At 36.9% G+C, this 18,584-nt stretch overlaps 2 long non-coding RNA genes and 1 pseudogene across 3 annotated transcripts; 1 reads left to right on the top strand and 2 right to left on the bottom strand.

Annotated features, from left to right (window-relative positions):
* Positions 1–1,262: 1,262 nt before the first annotated feature.
* On the bottom strand, positions 1,263–13,760 carry LOC148737433 (putative pre-mRNA-splicing factor ATP-dependent RNA helicase PRP1; annotated as a pseudogene). The gene is made up of 12 exons (XR_015996783.1): positions 13,622–13,760; positions 10,493–10,698; positions 10,255–10,263; positions 9,203–9,453; positions 7,599–7,844; positions 5,873–6,142; positions 4,992–5,255; positions 4,618–4,816; positions 4,396–4,518; positions 3,512–3,657; positions 2,486–2,610; positions 1,263–1,662 (listed from the first exon to the last, which is right to left on the bottom strand). The product of XR_015996783.1 is annotated as a putative pre-mRNA-splicing factor ATP-dependent RNA helicase PRP1 (transcript).
* Positions 13,761–14,490: 730 nt separating this feature from the next.
* LOC148737432 (uncharacterized) lies at positions 14,491–16,654 on the bottom strand. The gene is made up of 2 exons (XR_015996475.1): positions 16,436–16,654; positions 14,491–16,238 (listed from the first exon to the last, which is right to left on the bottom strand). It is a non-coding gene; the product is annotated as an uncharacterized LOC148737432 (long non-coding RNA).
* Positions 16,655–16,841: 187 nt separating this feature from the next.
* LOC111338941 (uncharacterized) lies at positions 16,842–18,073 on the top strand. The gene is made up of 2 exons (XR_015996470.1): positions 16,842–17,072; positions 17,364–18,073. It is a non-coding gene; the product is annotated as an uncharacterized LOC111338941 (long non-coding RNA).
* The last annotated feature ends 511 nt before the right edge of the window (positions 18,074–18,584 follow it).

The raw sequence follows: 18,584 nt of genomic DNA, 5'->3' as shown, positions 1-18,584 counted from the left end.
TTTTTGAAATAGGATTTAAAAAATGTGGAGTGATCGTACAAAAATCGCTCTTGAAGAAAAAAGTATTTAGAAATAAAATATTCAGAGACACGTTTTGTTGTTTATATGTAAAACTAGCTCCTGTCAAAATTTGAGAGCAATGAAACAAATTCCCTTTGACTTATAGCTCTTAAAAAGTGATTCGGGCGCTCGCATTTAGAAGTCGTGAAAAATTCGACAATTCATTTTTTTTCAAAATTTTTGGTACAGTCTGATAGCCAGTCCTATAAGCTTTAATTTAATGTGGGGTTTAGATATCTGCAGTTTAAACCGGACGCGCTACATGCATCGCTTGCACGAGAGACACCCCTGAAGGTGCACGGTAACCTCAAGTGAAAAAATTCATAGTTGAGGGGGTTGGAAGATAGACTTTTTCTGTTTGCTCTTCCAGAACATTCTGAAACTTGCAACTATTTCATTTCAGGGTGTTCTATCGTGTACCGTATTTTTCAGTCCATCAGGAGTAAACTTCACTTAAGATAATCTTTCTGGCATTAAAGGAGGGGATACAGTGAGAGTAAATAATTATTTTTTCATTTATAGCTATTCACATTCTCTCCTGCCCCCCAGTAACGAAATGGTGTCAACAAGGAACTTTCAACTATTAACCTTGTAGTGGTTTTATTTTACAGCTCATTGCTATTGATAAAACGACAGCAGATGCAATGAAGAATAGAACTTGGAAAGTGTACGCAGTTTTTGAAGAACCCAATGTTCAACGTCAGGCAAAATGTGTGGCGCAAAGCATTGATGAAGATCAATAACCGTGAGCTGCTTAAATTACTTCAAGATATCTGCAGTTTTCCCAAAGTTAATCCTTTTAATAACAACACAATGAAAGTTTGTTCCTTGGATTTTATTAAGCAATTTTTCAATTGTTTCATCTAACAAGGAGTGGGAAAGGTTCCGTTCAAGATCCCTGACCTGCAAATGAAGCCTGTAGAAGCAAATCAAGTTTGTAGAACTGAGATGCAGCTGATTACTTCACCCATGAATGCCAAGAAGTAATGAACATGCAACTTCTTCTTGCCACATTACCTCCACTACTATCAGAAAACAGGTAAAGAGAATAACTTAACTAATGGATGAAAACACTTTACAAGAATATTTAAGGCAGCTGAAGGGGAGAAGTTAAATCAGTCTCTGGAGTTTCAAAGTTAACATAGCAAAGACATTAAAAGCGATTGAAAGCTATGTACAGCAACAAGTTACAAATCAGCAACTAAAGGATTCAAGGAGCAGCTTTTATTTGGAGCTGCAAACTGTTTAACACGCTTGGATGGCCTGAGTCTTTGCCTGAATGTTACTGTTTCTATGTCGTTAGCTGAAAAAACTTCTGAGGAAAGATCTCAGGAAGCAAACAGAGGAAAAACAGAAGCATAATTATCTAGTTTTACTTTCAAGTTAGAAAGAACCAAATGCAGATGATGGCATGATTTTCTTAGCAATAAGGTTTTTTACAAGTTCTTTCTTTCACAAGTTTTATTATTATTATTTTTTTACTGAGGTTGTCCAAAGTTCATTTGAAGTTTTATCTGTTCTTCTGTAACCTCTCTATAATCCTTTCCATGACACGCTTGGCTTCACACACGGTCATAGTACTGGGGTGTAATTTTCACCAACCTGTACAAAAATCAAGCAGGAAGCTTTCTTAAAATGTCTTACAATAGTCATTCAAGAGGTTCAGAGGTTCTCCTGAGGTTTCCAAAAGGTCTCTTATGCATTCTAGGCTTAATTGATTTTATCCACTGTTCTAATGCACTCCTGTGTCAAGCCTACTGCAATAATGCTACATCTTGTTGTTCATGTAGTAAGCTGAACTATGATTGGTCTATTGGAGGGCAGACACATTCACTACAGCATAATTGAAAGTTTTTTACTTCATTACTATACAAAACAGACAGAATCCATGTTGCAGTGTGACTTTTCAATCATAGATCACAGAAGATGTGAAATTGTGGTAAGAACATTCAGTTACACTCAGCAGTGCCAAGTGCTCCTCTCTTTGTTCGTACCACTATTTTGACTTCATCTGTCACCTATAACAGAACAGATGCATGGCGATATGGAATCTAATTGTTAAACAGACTGACACCAAAGCAGAAGGTCTTCTTCATGGTGCAATAAGTGAGCCACCATAAAAAAAAGCTTGATGTGTGATTAATAAAGTCATCTTGCTTGATACTGTTGTAACATGTCTTGTACCTTATACAAAAATGACACCTGACCTAAAAAATGGGCAAAAAAGAAACTAGATCCTCCTAGTAGGTCTTGATGAAAACAAAGATAACATCATCAATTGCCGGAGATCACAGTTGACCAAGATTCAGTTGAATTTGTTTTTGTTGCACTCGTGACAACATTTCACAGATCAGTCACAAAGGGTTATTGTGTAAACACCCCAAAACAATACACTCAAGAAACCCTTGAGTACCACTAACCTTACTGGTCAACCTTTCTGTCTGTACAGGTCCGAATGTAGCTCTTGGTGTTCAAAACAAACTAATTGTACTACACTCACTCAAGCTTGTGATCCAAACAAGTTGATAGATGGAGTTGTACATGTACAACCTAATGGTTGATAAAATAATAATTATAGTGAAGTAAATTTCAATTGACCTGCGGATAAAAATCAAGCAAGGGTATAATCCTTGCAGTTGTATTGGAGTTTTAAGAATTGCTGAAAAGAAGCCTGGAAAAACCTCAGACTGATGGGATTTAATCCCATGGCTCCCAGGTACTATTTGGCCCTACTGACAACTGAGCTATGAAGCCACACATTTGGAGGGTTCCTTCCCATGGAGTTATCTGCTTTCAGTATGATGCTTCGGTGATCCTACACATGACAAGTTCTTTTTTTGCTGTCAGTGATGTCAGTAGTTTAGCTTGTTACCAGTCCTCTAGTTGCTTAGCTTCAGTACCCCCCCATCACAAAGAAAAATGGCATACCCAAGAATCTGGCAAAGACATCCATCAATCTCCTAATAATTATATTTGCAAAATCTGGGACAGTTGGGAAACAGTGAAATTGCTGATTGGCTTGGATGTTCCCAGCATAATTATGAAAACAGGGCTTAATCAACGTTGTGCTATTACTATATAACCTATAGATACGAAAATTTTGTGCTGTAAGTAAAGGGAATAGGTAGGTAATGTCTCACCTGGTTGTCTTTGACAGTCAGGTAGTGTCCAGACCTCTCCAAATGAGCCACCTACTCATCAGAACAGTAACATGGGAGGGATGGGTGGGTGGGTAGGTAGGATTTACAGATTTAATGGTCAGTGTCTGAAGTACTTCAAATTAGATCACTGCATTAGTTTGGGGAAAAAAATGCCATTCTCACCACTCTTCATTTTGGTAGGACATTCTGTACTTAAAGTACTTGTACACGAGTTGGCAGCATCAAAAGAGAACCTGCTTGTGGCCAAACATAATTTTACACTGTCCAAATTACTGATGTAATTTTCAAACACACATGAATCTGTTGAAGTCAGTGCTACGTCGTGCAAAGTTGAACCTGTCCATGATCCTGGTAAGTTGCTGTCTCACATTATCAGCCGATTTGAGAGAACGATGTTGGATAAAATTATCATAACCCCACTGTGTATCTTCATGGTCTAAAAATAGGGATAAAAAAGTTTTGTTTGAAATAGCTTGGGACATCTTTGGGCTTTGACTGTGTCAAGCCAGCCCCCAAAATAGCAAAGTACCCTTCCCAAGGCTGGCAAATCTCACCACCAAAAATGAGCCCACTGGCCCTGTTTTATATTTAATACTATACAAAAATGAGTCCCCTTTCTTGGTCCTTGTAAACCCTGATTAGATCATCAGGAGGAAAAGAAGAGATTGTAGCTAAACTTGTCTAAGACTACCACAAAATCCCTGGAGACTGCAGAAAGAAAAACTGCTCCAACTTCTGCACTAGAACTCAAACAAAGAGTTACGGGTACATTATACTGGTAAATGCAATGTTACTCATGAACCTGAATTGTCAGATTATCTGCAAATAAGTTTAATCCTTTGACTCCCACGAGTGACCAAGACAGAATTTCTCGGATTACAACTTCAATACAATACCAAGCAGACAAGTGATGAGAATAGAGAATCTAATGAGTTGATCCAATACCCAATTCTCCAAACTAACATTACAAGAATTGTGTGGCAGAAAAATTGTGTGGCAGACAAATTGTGTGGCAGAAATCTTCCCCAAGGAGAAAAAAAAACAAGGTTCCATAATGTTCAGAAAGGACTAAGAGGACAAGATTAGTAGGTGGTTTTTTTAGTTAACAATGCACACACAATAACATTAGAAAGCTTAGCATACAATATAAGTACAGGTTACAAGTCAAACTCACTTTGTTTGTATGCATGGTAAACATTGGGTAAGGTCAGGTGATCTCCATCAATGTGAGCAAACTTCATCTTAGCTTCATCAGCTGCCTTTTTAGCTTCATTTGGTCTCATAAACACCTGAGGAACTAACAGACAGAGGCAGGATCATTAATAAATTATAATGATAAAAATTTATCAAAAGGTATTTTTAAGTAAATCAACAGGTTGACTTGATATCTGTATACCTGATAACATGGCAGTAACTGAGAGAATTTCATTCGAGCAGTTATGGTCACAACTGGCATTATCACCATCTTCAGTTAGCAAGTTGAGGGTAGAGTGGAAACTCTGCCATCATGGAGCCCAGTGATGTGAGGTCTCCATTGTCATCAAGGGCACCAAGATGGTTCAGCAGTTCAAGTGCTCTCATCAAAGTTTCTGGTGCTATCAAACTGACAAAAAAAAAGAATGAAATCTTAGCTTTCTTTGTTTGGTTTGTACACAACCTTTTACTTGCAAGACTTTGAGCCATTCCTTAGGAAATGACACTTCTGGGAATCACCACAAATCAAGGGCTAATACATGTATTTAACAGCTCGCTCACAAGCACTGAACCTACCAGGAGGATCCATGAAGTCAAAATGCACCAAGTCGTCGATGCCCAACTTTTTCAGCTGTAGCACCACAGTACCAAGGTTGGACCTCAGGATTTCAGGGTAGGTATTGTCTTGCATTTCAGTTTCAGTTGATAAGCTTTCTCTGCGTACAATCTGAAACACTTGCCAGGACATGTACGACCAGCACGGCCAGCTCTCTGCTGTGAACTGACTTTTGATATGGCAGAAACTAACAGTGACTCTACACGGAAATGGGGAATGTACACCTATTATAGACAAACCAAAGACAAAATGACTTTACACTCAGTCAACCTTGATAAGGAACAATATAATATATGCAGAATTAGAAAGATGTAGATTTTTGAGCTTTGTAAGAAAAAGCAGGTAAGTTTAAGTTTAAGGTCAGTTTAAGTGTAAGTGTAAGGTCATAACTTTTACCTACTTAATGATTAAGGATAAGGCTGATCATATTTGTAAGATCAATGCTTAGTTCTTCATTAGGGTTTTTGTCATTATTGTAGGCCATTGTTTTTCATGTTAATATTCTTATATACTCATATATTGCTGGTCACCGATTATTACCAGTCCATCAACCTTTGTTGACTGACTGACCGGTTTTTTTCTACCAGGATAAATAAAGTTGTTGTTGTTGTTATTATTATCATTATTATATTATTATCATTATATATTTTTTGATCTTGTCACAAACATGGGACAGAGAAAAAGTTCTGAGACCCCATGAGGAACTGAACCTGCACACTGAATCCAATGGTCTGGGGTTGGATTCCTTAAGGAAACTCAGAACGTTTACTTTGTCCCATGCTTGTTAAGAGACAAGAAAAATGGTAAAATACTTTGTGAAAAGTAGACAGTGATCAAATACTGAAGTAAGACAGATCTTCTGCTTGGAAAATCCAGGATCTATAACAAACACCACACCATCAATGGTAAGAGATGTTTCAGCAATGTTGGTGGACACCACGCGCTTGCGCCCAATGGCACCATTAGGGCGTTTTGCTGGAGGAGCGTCAAAGATGCGCTGCTGCTGCTGCGGAGGAAGAGTTGAATACAGAGGGATGCAGCAGAGCTCGCCTACTTCAGGTCCCAGGTTATCAATTTCCTTCTTCAGCCTCTTACATGCTTCTTCAATTTCCTGAATGGAGAGAATAAAGTGTAATGTTGAAAGGCTACTTTTAACTTAGTTTAACTTTGTTTAAAATATATACAAACTGCAAAAAATTAATACAATACTCGTATTTGTTGCAAAATGTCATTCAGGAATGAATGGTCCTTCGAAGCTAGGGTTAAATAGCACTTTAAGTTCTAGTTTAAAATAGTGGCAACTAAAAGTCATCTACTTGCACCACTTTTGCCAATTACACACCAAAAGCTGATAAAGGATTTTTTTTCTTTATTTCAGGCCTAATATTAATCAACTCTGCAGTCATTCTAATCAAAGAATTTTTGAAAGTAAATGCAATTTAGATGTTGAAATTTGAGCACCTTTAACCCACTACCTCCTTACATCGGCATTGTTTTTCTCTTATACATTTCCTAAGGTGCTGACATGGAGAATTTTTTCTGAACAATCAAGAGCTTTCTAAGTTGTGGTCATTTTAAATATTCTCGTGACCTTAAATGTTTGATTCAGGGGTGACGCTGTTGGGAGAATTGGATGCTTATCACTCTTAGGAGTTTAATTAACTCTTTAACTCCCACGAGTGACCAAGACAGAATTTCTCCTTACAATGACAATACAATATCAAGAAGACAAGTGATGAGAATAAAGAAAATATATCAATCAGGGGATTATTACCGTAATTTCCTGACGTTTACCCGCGGGTGATCTGTTGATTTTTTCTTTAACACATGCCACTGCAGGTAATGAGGAGGTGTGGGTTATGTGATAATTTTGAAATCTACTAGCGGTTGAATTGAAGAAAATTCTCACCTACCTGCATTTCCACCTCTCAGGTTAATTTTATTGTATTAAAAGTGCCACAAAGCAGCATGAAAATAAATTATGATGCCCAATCAAGTTTATTTCACGCACAATTACATTAGTTGCGCGACGAACAAGTTACTATCTGCATGCGTGTAAACAAAACCTTGATGGTGACAAAAATAAACCAAGGATAACCGGCGCATCAGTGACAAATTTTCAGTCAACACTAGTTTGAGCTGAAGAGAATTTTCCTGCTTTAGGGACTTGTTAAGCCCAGTAGAACCAGAGATATCGATTTTTTTGAGAAATCAACAAATCAACATGGCGCTGAATGATCGTTCACACAAAATGTGTCCATGAATTTGCATTCTGTGAAGTAGTTTTGTACAAATTTCCTTAGCTTTTAAGGTGTAGGTTATCCACCAGTGCGGGTAATCTGTTGACTTTTTTTTTCATTGTATGCAATAATTGGCCATGCAGGTAAACGGCTGGAAATTACGGTAATTGATCAGATACCAAATTCTCCTAAATGACATAATAAGAATTGTATGACAGACAGTAGAGAGAGTTACCAATGATATCTTGGGAGTCAAAGGGTTTTTAAGGATTAAACAAAACATGCTAATTTAAACTCAACAGTGCATCAAGAACTTTGAACACACACCTCTTGCCCAGTAAGAAACAACAAAATGTCACCCTCCACTTCCTCACACATGTGAGTCTGTACCACTGTTCTAATGGTTGCTTCCAAGTAGTCTCGTTCAGGTTCAGGAGTGTAAAAGATCTCTACAGGATGTGTTCGTCCAGGGATTTTCATGAGTGGACATTCATCAAAATATTCCTGAAATTTCCCGGCATCCAAGGTGGCGCTCATGATTATGATCTGCAGGTCATGTCTCTGTCGCACAACCTGTGGAAAACCGACGCATTTTATACAACTCCTGTAAGTTACAGATGTAACAGCAGACCAATGCACTGTCACCTGCACGTGTACAATCAGCATCATTATTACAAGGCACAACGGTCTGATTATTTAAACAAATTTTAGCCATTGTTGAACAAAACTGCTTTCTACATTATCTTCAATTTAGCACCAAACCATTTATCTGAACAAAGGGGGTAAGTTTCTAAAGAAACTATGTTGCCGCATTGGTGTGGGTAATAAGGTAATTTGGTAATATCAACTAAGTTGAAATGTAAATTGGCCGCCGCAAAGAGTTAAAAAGTTGACATTTCAAGTGTTAGCACTTTGTCAGAGTGAATGACAAAGGGCTAACGCTTGAAACATCAGTTTTCTAACTCTTTACGGTGGCCAATTTACATTTCAACTTAGTTGATATTGCCAAAATTAATTACCTATTTGTCTGAACATGTATTTTTGTGAACAGTGTCAAGAGGGTCAAAAGCTGACAGTGGAAAGAACATTTACATGTATTTAGTTCACTTGATCCATTTGAAGGGAAACCTAAGGCCCACTTGATTGACTAAAACCATGTTTTTGGTAGGACCTTGTACAAATAACCGACCCTTTGTCTTTAAACAGTTCACTTATGTGTAAAGTAACACCACTATCTGTACCACACTGCAAATCACTGAAAGCACCCCTTACCTAATTCAAAGTTGCCTATTTGGAGCAAAAATATCACTGACAATAGCAAGATCAGGGCTTGACACCAACTTTTCAACTTACTAGCCAAGTTGCTAGTGACATCTTTGATTTTATGTAAGGCCCACTGATTGACTAAAACCATGTTTTTGGTAGGACCTTGTACAAATAACCGACCCCTTGTGTTTAAACAGTTCTCTTATGTGTAAAGTAACACCACTATCTGTACCACACTGCAAATCACTGAAAGCACCCCTTCCCTAATTCAAAGTTGCCTATTTGTAGCAAAAATATCACTGACAATAGCAAGATCAGGGCTTGACACCAACTTTTCAACTTACTAGCCAAGTTGCTAGTGACATCTTTGATGTTACGACAACTTTAGCTTGCTTACCAGTTAAACTGGCAGGTGGAAATAAAAAAAACCACTAGCCAAAACAGAATTTCTACTAGTCTGTGGCTGGTGGGCTACCATTAGTGTTGAGCCCTGATGATGAAAAATGATTTGGGGGAAAGCGATTACCACGTAACTTACAGTTAGGACAAAAGAGATTGACAATGAAGTAACAGGCGGGTTCAATAGGTCAATGTGTCAACAGTTTTGTTGCCTGTAGTTCTTGTAAGAAGAATATGAAATCTCCAGATGCATGCACACACTGTACCTCTTTCAGTAGACCCATGAGCATATCAGTAGCAAGAGTTCTCTCGTGAGCCTCATCAAGAAGAATGACTGCATAACGATCTAGTAGAGGATCAGTCATTGCCTCACGCAACAACATACCATCTGTCATGTACCTGGAAACAAATTAAAATGAGCTTTAAATTACAGTCAGGAATGATTATCTCATTTGTTCAGACATCTGAGACAGAGCTAAAGGCCAAACTTAAACCTTAAATTGCATTTTCTCACACCCTTTTCCTTCCTGTTTTTTAACGCTCTATCTCCCACTAGTGATTTTCATTTTGACCTAACCAAATTCTCCTAACTACTTAGTTGCTGTATTTATTTGGTTATAAGATGCACTCGGTTATAAGACACACCCCAAACTTGGCAACTTAGTCAAGCCAAGTTCCCAAATGTCAAAATTGTTTTTCTTTTCTCACTACAAACTGCACTTACAGTAATGCAAAACAATGCAACATACAAGACAATACACAGCCTAGGAATACTTAGTCTTGGGTGTATTATCTGCCTGTAATCATGAGAAACAAGTTGATCCTAATGATTACCATTTCATAGTATTAAAATAAAGTGTCTGTTACACTGCCAAGGCAGGGCTGGACACTAATGGTAGCCCACTAGCCACAGACTAGTAGAAATTCAGTTTTGGGTGGTGGTTTTTGGTTTCCATTCGACAGTTTGGCTAGTAAACGAACTGACATTGTCGTAACATCTAAGATGTCACCAGCCACTTGGCTAGTAAGTTGAAAAGTTGGTGTTGAGCCCTGCAAAGAGAGAGTGGAACTGTATAGAATAAAAAAAAAAAAACAAATTTGCCTGAGAGGAAATGGTGATCGAGTGCTCTTCAATCCAAAAACCTGAACAGACTTACTTTGTTTGCATGCATGGTAAACACTTAGTTTACACCAACAACAGTTGAGACCCTACTATATTTACAAGGAACAAGAAAAAAAAAATATCTGTTAAAATGTACCTCACTTCCCTTAATTAGCTTCACACAGCAGCTCAGCTGGAATTTGTAACAACACTAACTAGTATCTACTTGTAGTAGGCATCCCTTACGCCTAACTGAAGCCTGAATTCTTCCAAATATTTACAGTCTCTAATTCCTCAAATTTCCCCAACCACAGTTCATCTGATAAGGAGTACAATTTAACCCAACTTCTAATAAACTACTACGATAATTTAGTGTTATTACATAGGTTGATAATGCAAAATGCTCACTGTAAAGGGTTTCAAGTGTTTGCCCTTTGTCAAAGCAAATAAATACTACATGTAACTATTACCTGGGTTGTTTTACCAGATCCAGTCTCGCCAACAAGAACAAAAGCTTGTTTTTCCTTCATGGTTTCCATGAATTTTTCTCTGTACTCCCATACTGGTAGCTCGATTCTCTTCTTGAGAATGTCAAAATATTTGTCTGAGAATAGCTTCCCATTGAAAGGATTGATCTTTCCACCAAGATTGCTTGGATTACTACCAACGGAAAAGAGACCAAAATGCATCAGGAGGTATAGTGTACATAAATTGTGACCGGGCACAGGATTTCGTACACTAACGCTTTACCGTTTAACGAATCAATCCGTTTACTATCCGTTTACCATCCGTCTAAAACGGATCATTACAGCGTTTAAACGCTTTCTTCATCCGTTTAAACGCTTTGCTCATCTGTTGAACGTTTTCGACAAAACGTTTAAACGGTTAACCTATCCGTTTAAAATGAAATACATCTGTTTAATGGTTACTTGCATCCGTTTAATGAGGAGAGCGAGATTTGTTTTCATGATTATGCAAATTCATTTCGATTGACGTGTATGGTAAAATTTACAAAATCTGTGGCTATCGAGCTTCTCATCTGTTATTTCCATCGATTGAAAGGAAACAGAAATTGCTTTATAAAAGCTGTAATTACACATTACTTTACGAAATCGAATGCTAGATGAAACACGACCGAAAGAAAGTTGAGTTTTGTTACATGCGTATGCAAAATTGTTTCGATTAACCGACGGTGAAATCTACAAAATCAGCGGCATTTCTTAACGTTTTTCACTTGATGGTGCGTTTTCATTTCAGTCAATACGTAGAAGAAACAATGTAGGAACATGAAAAAAAAACGACTTTGCTTCTCAATTCTATGTTCTTTCTGTCGAGAATGTTCAGTCCACATGGTATGATTGACAGATTGCTTCCTCTGCTTATGCAAATTTTCAAACGCACTGCGAGCTCTCCAGGGCGAGACTCGCTCTCTGCTCGCTTCACTCGCCAGTGGATAGCTTAATTGCAGGCTAGTAATTTAATTTTACTTAGTTTTCTATTGTTGTCAGTCGAATATTATTAGCATGAAACGTCAGTGTTCCGCATGAACAATTCGTATAATTGTTCGCAACGGTTTCTGATCGATATGTCAATGGCTTCCCGCTGTTCTTTAGCCCTCCTCATCCGTTCAAGGTTTTTGTCCATCCATTTAATGTTTTGAGCTATCCATAAAATAATTATAGATGTTGTTCAACCGTTTAACGTTTTAAGCCATCCGTTTATTTTTTTTTATCTCGGCCTTTTAACGGTTTACAGAATCCGTTTTTGGACTTTGCTCTACCGTTTAACGCTGTGGACTATTCGTTTAAATGGACATGCAAACCGTTTAAATGCTCTTACTACCCGTTTACTATCCGTTTACAAACCGTTTATTTTTACCCGTTTAACGGAAAAGCGTTAGTGTACGAAATCCTGTGCCCGGTCACAATTATACTTCTGACAATAGGTCAGAGAGAATTTTCTTTTGAATTATTCTAGATTTAAGGGGTGGGAAGGTTTATGGTATCGAAACATTTCTCCCTGGCAGGGCTTGCATTTTTGACACTAACTTTTCAACTTTCTAGCCAAGTGACTAGTGACATCTTAGATGTTTTTATAATTTCAGTTTGTTTACTGCCAAACTGGCATGTGGAAATCAAAAACCACTTTTCAAAACTGAATTTCTACTGTAGTCTGTGGCTAGTGGGCTACCATTAGTATCAAGCCCTGTCCTGGTACCAACTCGCCTGCACCAACCTTTGCACTTATAAATTCACTTCAATAAGCTCATTTTTAAGTTTAGGTTTGATGTTTTATGGAATGACAATGACATTATTAAAGATTCTACAATTTTTTGTTAGCCTTACACCATTGCAATACAATAACAAAATCACTAAGATGCTATGGACAGTTTACAACACCTTTTTGACACTTACATACACGTATTATGAGTCAGCAATGTGCATTTCTTTAGTAAGAAACTTTTATTTTGTGTATATAATTTATTATAGTTTCTTGTGTATTTTATATATTAAGCCAGAGAATCAAAGCAATTGTTCAGGGATTTGGATCTCAGCATCTAAGTGTTCATATGTTTAACGCAGTATGCTGGTTGCCTAACACTTTGGTTTGTAAATAACTATGAATAAATGAAAATCATACATATGAACTAAGGAATAATTTAAGGATAAGAGAAGGAACTTCACAGTGATGAACACTACTTATAGGGCAATAGAAAAGTAAATTTAAGCAAACGTAATTCCAGGCTACCAGATGCAGCAAGTGACTGTGAAAACCAAATGAGTGACATCCACCTCTACAACATCCTACCAATAAAACAGCTGAAGACCAAGTAAATTGACACAAAACGATTGCCACAAGAAGAAAGGGAAGGGTAGCAGCAACTTACAAGTATGTGTTACACAAAGCCACAGAGACAATTACCCATCCAAGGCAAGTAAAAAGCTCCAACAGCACTTGCATAGGCATGTAATTTCTCCGTGTCTCACCTAACTATCGCCTGAATTAGTGGAAGTTTCTTGTGACATTCTGACTGTAACATAATTCCTTATCTACATACCCGTCCACATCATTTACATCTTTCGGGAGGCTTTGAAGAATGAGGCATAACACAATAGACGCTATTCTTATTTAATGACATGTAAATGAGTGGCCGGGTATTCTGAAGTTTAGCCAATAAAACCACGAGAGGGGAATTCGATGTCTTAGGTGTTCTCTATCGCGCGAATAGTAATCAATTCGGAAACAAATTTAGACAGCAATTCGAGAAAATCGTTTCCAATATTTCCTAGCCTTAAGTATATATAACACAAGGGAACCTCCTGTGAAATCAATTATGATTTCGAGATTTGGAAAATACCGTCTTGCATAATAATTTCACAGCTGTGCAGATTCGAGATACGGCCACAATTAAACCAGATAAGCTGTGATTCAAATATTTCCAGAGCACTGCCTTCCTGAGGAAGATTGTGATCGAAGAGATAGATTTATTTAAGTCTCTGTACCAAAACCAGCTGCAGATTAATTTAAGCTCGGCGATATTCAAACCTGAAAAGCTGTCCTTTACATATGTATCACAGCCTACCTCAACTCCTCCTTAATCCTTTTCGCGGTAGTTAACGAGTTGGATGAGTTCTTATCGACATCTAACCTCCTTTTCGACATCTTGCACGGACATCAAAGTCAAATATTCCAATAAACGTTCTCTAACTGTTATATTACTACAACCCTGGTGAAAATCCTGTTCAGGATCCTGTTCAAGATCTTGATAGGATCGTTACTAGGATCCTACCTGAAATCCTAGTCAGGATCTTGTACAAGATCCTATAGGATCCTACAGGATCTTGTACAAGATCCTATAGGATCCTGTACAAGATCCTATAGGATCTTGTACAAGATCCTATAGGATCCTACAGGATCTTGTGCAAGATCCTATAGGATCCTATAGGATCTTGCACAAGATCCTATAGGATCCTATAGGATCTTGCACAAGATCCTATAGGATCCTATAGGATCTTGTGCAAGATCCTATAGGATCCTATAGGATCTTGCACAAGATCCTGTAGGATCCTATAGGATCTTGCACAAGATCCTGTAGGATCCTATAGGATCTTGCACAAGATCCTATAGGATCTTGTACAGGATCCTATAAGAACTTGTACAAGATTCTATAGGATCCTATAGGATCTTGTACAGGATCCTGAAGATTTAATAGGATCCTGTATATGATCCTATGAGATATTACAGGATCCTGTACAAGATCCTATAGGATCCTGTACAAGATCCTGTAGGATCCTACAATATCCTATAGATTTAAGATTTAATAGGATCCTATGAGATATTACAGGATCTAGTACAAGATCCTATAGGATCCTATAGGATCTTCTATAGGATATATAACATAATTACAGGATATATAACAATTATGTACAAGATCATATCAATGCACGAAAATAAAGTAGATGCGTCTTATAAATTTATTTTAATCTCATGTTTACAACTGTTACATTAACTGTAGACATAATCTATATTTCAATGAAATGACAATAGTGATGAGTGACCTAATCCATATAACTATTAACTATAAATTATAGATCATGCATTGGACTTGTGTAATTGTGGTATTAAGCATTGCACCTCTAGTAGGAAGAAGTAACACACTGGCATAGAGAATAATCATTTCTACAAATTGATATAAAAGATGCCACAATGGAAACCATACTTTAAATTCAAGTATATTGTGAAATTAATGCACGAGAAAACACAGCCAACCAAAATGTCTTATCAATTATTTTTATGTAGACCAATTAAAAAGTTATGCTTCATTTAGGTTGCAAATTATCTACTTGAAAGGCTGTTGTCATGCCTTTAATAATTACTTATTATAGTCATTTGCAAACACCTATGAAATAAAGTGTTCTGGTGTTATAAGTAGTAAGATTCATGTATTGACAAATGTAAGAAAACAGCTGAGGTGTAGCAAAGCACACTGGAATCATTTTTCACAGGCTTTAGCAAACAACTATATACAGTTTACAAACTGTAAGGTCATTGTGAGGTGGGCTAACCCACATCCCTTCAAAATAACTTAACAATTAGCACATTTACAGAAATAAATCTTTGTTGAACTTTTAAAGAAACACATGGTTACAATGGAGCAATTGCAGAATATCCGGCCACCTGGCTTTGAAGAATGAAGCACAACACCATAGCTGAGGCTATTCTAATTCAATGACATGTAAATGAGTGGCCATCCGACTTTGAAGAACGAAGCATAACACAATAGAGGCTATTCTAATTCAATGACATGTAAATGAGTGGCTGGGTATTCTGCAATCTAGCCGTTACAATTAATCTTCATTCGAGTTTCTTGCTGCAGCTGATTGTTTGCTCTTATAGGACTTTAGTTTGTCCAGGCACTTCTGGTTCTGGGATACTCGAATGCCGCTCCACATATCGTCGAATAATCCCCGAGACGAAGTCAAGGGGATTATTCGACAATATTCACCAAACCTGAGGCGAATAATTGTTTTAGTATAATTTAAGAGCTGAACAAGAGACAAATTTCAAAACTCATAACATTTTAGTAACATTTATATGCTATATAAACTGCTTCGCACGGTTTATATAAAATGTTAAAATAAAATGTTAATAAATGTTTAAAATGTTATGACTTTTGAAATTTCTTTGTTGTTCAGCTCTGAAATTACACTAAAACAATTATTCGCCTCAGGTTCGGTGAATATTGTCGAATAATCCCCTTGACTTCGTCTCGGGGATTATTCGACGATATTCACCTCGCCCTCGGCAAATAATTGTTAAATATGAACAGTGTCTTCTGATATAACCTTGCAACACTGGTGTCTCTCATGCTTTCCATATCTTCCGAGACAGTTCCTATATATTTTGCGGAGGTTTTATATTGGATCTTTGTCATATAAATAAACCACTAGTGATGTGAATTTTCACGAACGATTTAGGCATACAAAAAGACTATGGGTTAATAAAAGCTTTAAAGTGTACTCTAAAGCAGAAATGCTTTTTTCTAGGGCGATGGAAAAGGATTGGTCCACTGTAACGTCGTCACCCCGCAAAATGGCGCTTTGCTTTGTCACATGAGCAAAAGTTATGAAAAACCTTTAACTCAAAATTACCTGGAACAGGCAAACTAAGTTCTTGCTTTGTAGCTTCACCTTTAGTACCTTTAAAATGACACAAATAAGAAGCATTTATTACCATTATATTCAGTTTAAACGAATGAAACTTAGAATAGCTACTTTTAAAGCTAAGCTTAAAATTCTTACATTATTAGTATGTATTCATATATTCTGCAATCAATCGATAGAAGCAGAAATGATAGACATGACAACGATTATCCAAATAAAAGTGTAATACTTACTATGAACAGAAATGACTTTCGCCTTGAAAATCTGAGTGCCCTCTTTTAATTTACTTCCTATGGCGACATCCACGACATGTCCTATTCGTGTTGCGATTTCTTTTCCATAACGTATTATGTCTTTGTCTTTTAAGACGCTTTATGCTATGAAATTCTTCGATCCATTCGAGAAGAACCCACATAATGCTGGGAACGCTTCAAAACGTTTAGATCAGAGAAGACAACAGCAAGACTCAACTGCAACGCACAAAACTTTCGAGTCAACGTCGTTGTAGAGCGGAATAGAACGTTGAAATGAGCGGCAAACCTGGAAACTTCACCTTATTGGATTATATTTGGTCATGTGTCGGTCATGTGAAGATTTTGCTCATGAAAGACTGGGACTAGTGATCATGTGATCCATTCAGCGCCATGGTCGCCATCTTGTGAACGGTGATCGAAGTAGCGATAAATGACCTTTAAAGTTAGTGTTAACGCCAGCTAGTATGAACCATGGATGGGAATGAACATCAAATTTACAAAGCAGTTAAACTTAACGGCCAAGAGAAGTAGGAATGTCCGGCTTGTAAACGTGTTCTCTCACGCCAACAGACAATGGAAACTCACATGCGCTCTGTGCATCGTTACGTTGGATCGGGTAAGAAAATGTAATGTAGTGCTTAAGCTTATATGGCGCATTTCACAATGTCTCAATGCACTTCAAGCTTACATTTTTGTCAATGATGCTTGTAAGTTTCAAAACCAATACGGAAAAACTATAGAATTGATAAGCAATTCTTTTATAAAAATGGCAATTAAGCTTAAGAAATTAGTTTCAAAATCCTCTCTTCCCCAACTGTTCCTTCTGAACCTACACCTATTCTTTTATTCCTCTAGCACTTTTTGAAAAGAAGCATCGCATTAATATTTCTTCTTCTCAATGTTTTAGGTCTGACCTGAAAGCAAAGAGTGTCACTGAAATTTTGGAGAAGATTATGCTTCTAAATGGCAATTCCAGAAATCATGCTATGATAAGATTTCCAAACTTTAATGGTGTCTGTGGTTAGATATAAGAAAATATAACTTTTTAAGTCTCAATATGCCAGATTTGAAATTTCCCATCGCTTCAAATAAGACTTCCTTGTCATAATATCGAAGTAAAGATATGTTTTTAAGCTTTTTGTATATAATATTCTAATCTGGCAAATAAATTGATACTTGATACTATCTATATCGAACTTAAGTTTACTGTAAATGGAAAGTATTTGGAATTCACCATATAATTGGAATAAATCAGGAGACAGTGCAGAACTATGTTGGCTGAATCTTACACATTGTGAGAAACCATTTTTCAGGGAAGCCTCAGGTTGATATAACTTGGTATTTTTGTGTGGTCAGAGTCGCTGTCCTTGCAGCATAACACTTTTTATTATCTGACTGGAGCACCAAACACATGGATTGAAAATCCCACTTAAATTGGATTTGATTTAGTTTTCTGCTTGTATTCTTTACTGCAGTAAATTTTTATTTCAATTTATTGTGATATGCAATTGAAGGGTAAAAAATTAATGTTTTATTGGAAGTTGTATAAGCTTCAAGAATATCTGCTGTGAAATTAGTGAGTTATAAATTATAACAAAATAAAAAAAAATTGTGGTATATTGCAATTTGTGACTTTTTTAAACATCTAAAATGGCACTTTTCTTTCAAAAACTAAACTCATAAGTATAATTCTTAAATATTAAGGTTTTATTTTAAAAAATAATTTTCCCTAGTAAATTCCTAAGAACTTCCCAAGGATCAAGAATCTATTTTTTTATGTAAATTCTACCTGTAATCATTCCTAGGAATTTCCTAGGAAATTCTTAGGAACCTAGTAATGTTTGTTCACACCTCTAGAGAGCTTAAATGTTTTTAGGAAAATTCCACTGACTCCTAAGAAATTCCTAGGAATCCTAGAAAGCTGGGAAACCATTTTGCAAGGGTGGAGCCCCTGCACTGAAGTCCAAAAGTGTCTCACTATGGCCTATACAGAGTTTTATTCCCAAGTTACCACTTGCTTTACGGTATTTCTACAAAAGAATATTGGGGATCCTTACAACAATGTAGTGTGTATCCTACTTCTGCTCAAGTTCCCTGTCCAGTCACACCCAATCCTGAAGCTGCATCA

Source organism: Stylophora pistillata, chromosome 2, assembly GCF_964205215.1.
Source record: "Stylophora pistillata chromosome 2, jaStyPist1.2, whole genome shotgun sequence".
NCBI classification, from domain to species: Eukaryota; Metazoa; Cnidaria; class Anthozoa; order Scleractinia; family Pocilloporidae; genus Stylophora; species Stylophora pistillata.
This window is presented reverse-complemented; position numbering and strand designations above follow the sequence as displayed.